Here is a 3,324-nt window from a genome sequence, read left to right as displayed (position 1 = left end):
TTCTGTCAACTACGTTTAAAAACAATTCAAAAATCAATAAATGTCCCTACAAATCCCCATTTCATCTTTTCCACCTTGAAAGTGCAACCAGAGTGTTTACCTTAAAAGATACCTTGTCTTCTGACTTCATTTTCGGTTAGTACAAAACAGGGAATGAGGAGATCAATCAGATAAAGGACAGTGAGATTGGATTACTTTCTATCTTTCCTTTGAGGTCACCATGGACTAGGTGCATCTGTAAATAAGCCACATAGCTACTTCATCTCAAGACAGTTGTCCCCATTCACCACCTATAGCCCATTAAATCTTTCCTCATTCTTTACTGGCCCCAGGGTTTTGTGTTATTATTTCCAGTGGTATGCCTACAATCTGTTCACATCTTTGAAAATATTTATTTTTTATACTCTATTCAAATCATTTTATGAACTAACTGATTTTTTTTATTTAAGAGGATCCTATTTTATTTTATTTTATTTTTTTAATTTTAAAATCTTTAATTCTTACATGCGTTCCCAAACATGAACCCCCTTCCCACCTCCCTCCCCATAACATCTCTGTGGGTCATCCCCATGCACCAGCCCCAAGCATGCTGTATCCTGCGTCAGACATAGACTGGCGATTCAATTCTTACATGATAGTATACGTGTTAGAATGCCATTCTCCCAAATCATCCCACCCTCTCCCTCTCCCTCTGAGTCCAAAAGTCCGTTATACACATCTGTGTCTTTTTTCCTGTCTTGCATACAGGGTCGTCATTGCCATCTTTCTAAATTCCATATATATGTGTTAGTATACTGTATTGGTGTTTTTCTTTCTGGCTTACTTATTTTATGCTCAGATACTGATTGATACACATGTACAATCACTCTTTAAATCATGTATGTGGGTTAAAAAAACTGAATTGATTTTAGGTTGAGGGTATAGCAACAACAGAAATATTCCTTGATAGTATCTCTAAGCAAATTTTCAAGGCTCAAACCATCACTTTACCTGGAGCTTCTTCACCCATTGTATTGTTTTGATTCCTGGAATGATTGTAAGCTTCCTACATAAAGGAAGAAGCTTTTGCATATTTGAAGTACTGTGAGCAGAAAGCCTCAGTGAGATTGTGTATGCTAAGTTGCTTCAGTCATATTTGACTCTTTGAGACATTATGGACCTTAGGCCACCAGGCTCCATGGATTCTCCATGTAAGGATACTGGAGTGGGTTGCCGTGCCCTCCTCCAGGGTTTCTTCCTGACCCAGGGATTGAATCTGTGTCTCTTATGTCTCCTGCATTGGCAAGGAGGTTCTTTACCACTAGCACTACCTGGGAAGTCCTTTGGAAGACTGGGCCTCCACATTTTTCATGGAAATCTGAATCTTTCCTTATCAAAATTGTATCATTCATCTATGTTGTGACTAGGCAACTGAGGTTAATTTGCTTGGCTGTCATGTACTGTTTAACATCTTACACCCTTCCACATTTGCATAAACCCTGACAACATTTTTGTTCAAAGTGCTGTTATAATTGATTCTAATGTTTCTTCACATGAATATGGGAAGCAACGTGGCAGTAAAAGAATGCTGAATTTTACATATAAAGTCTGTCAGAGTCTTATATCTAAAAAATGGGTAAGAGTAATCCTTGCCATATCAATTCATGAGGTGTTTGTGATAATTAATGTATATCTTATGAATGTCCTACATAAACTCTATAGTACTACACACTTGTTTGTGATGCCTCTGCTGCAGTTGCTACAGATGATGTTAAAAGAAACTTCTCCATTATGCTTCCCTTTTAGTTTTTTTTTTTCTTTTTTTTTGATAATTAATTATTTTATTTTATTTTATTTTATTTTATTTTTTTAATTTTAAAATCTTTACTTCTTACATGTGTTCCCAAACATGAAACCCCCTCCCACCTCCCTTCCCATAACATCTCTGTGGGTCATCCCCATGCACCAGCCCCAACCATGCTGTATCCTTAAGTTCTGTGTGGGTAGATAACAATCAGCTATAACAGGCTATATGTGTGCATGCTCAGTCGCTCAGTTGTGTCCGACTCTTTGTGATCACATGGAACATAGCCTGCCAGGCTCCTCTGTCCATGGGATTTTCTCAACAAGGATACTGACATGGTTGCCATTTCCTCCTCCAGGGGATGTTCCTAATACAGGGATCGAACCAATGTCTTCTTCCTCTCCTGCATTGCAAGGAAATTCTTTACCACTGAGCCACCAGGGAAGCCCATGATAGACCATATTGCTATTTTAAATAATTCATGTATTTTGTACTGAATAAAAAAAAATAGCCCTAAGTGAAGTGCAAATCTATTTACAATACCAAAATTATTTTAAAACTAGTTGTAAAGCAATTAGAAAGAGAAGTAAATAATTGTGTATCCTAATTAAAAGAGAGATGATGTACTTATTGGATGTCCTTACTGGAAAGTAATATGTTTTATTTAGTCCAAATTTTGAGGGTTTTTTTTCTCCAGATTTCAATAGAATCTCTTTCCTTAGGCATGAATGAGTGAAACTTTGATTTGGAAAAGTTTGTAATAAAATATATGAGTAAGGGGTCACTGGAAGTTGGTTTCTAATGTCAGGACAGAAGAAATGGTAAAAGTTCCATTTCCCTTAGATTGAACTAAGCCTGGAGGCAGCCAGGGTTATTGGCATGAGCAAGCCTTTTCTGTGGCAGGGCTTCTCTTCTTGTAATTTTGGTATCTTTTATTCAGTATGCCTCAAAGTCCAGAGAGAAGCCCATGGAAGCAGGCAACTTGTTAGGTAGTTCTTTGAGAAGACAACAACAAGTGTAAGAAAGCTGAAGATTAAAGCAGCAGCACATGTCATTCAGCTTTATTTCATTATAATAAGACAAACATAGATCATTATTTTGTGTAATTTTTTTTTTATATTTTATTATTTATTTATTTATTTTTTAATATAAATTTATTTTATTTTAATTGGAGGTTAATTACTTTATAATATTTTATTGGTTTTGCCATACATCAACATGAATCCGCCACAGGTATACACGTGTTCCCCATCCTGAACTCCCCTCCCTCCTCCCTCCCTGTATCATCCCTCTGGGTCATCTCAGTGCACCAGCCCCAAGCATCCAGTATCATGCATCGAACCTGGACTGGCGATTCATTTCATATATGATATTATACATGTTTCAATGCCATTCTCTCAAATCATCCCACCCTCTCCCTCTCCTACAGAGTCCAAAAGCCTGTTCTATACATCTGTGTCTCTTTTGCTGTCTCACATACAGGGTTATCATTACCATCTTTTAAAATTCCATATATGCATTCATATTGGTGTTTTAGTATT

The sequence above is a fragment of the Capricornis sumatraensis genome, chromosome X, assembly GCF_032405125.1.
Source record: "Capricornis sumatraensis isolate serow.1 chromosome X, serow.2, whole genome shotgun sequence".
Classification (NCBI taxonomy): domain Eukaryota; kingdom Metazoa; phylum Chordata; class Mammalia; order Artiodactyla; family Bovidae; genus Capricornis; species Capricornis sumatraensis.
Note: the sequence above shows the minus strand (reverse complement) of the source record.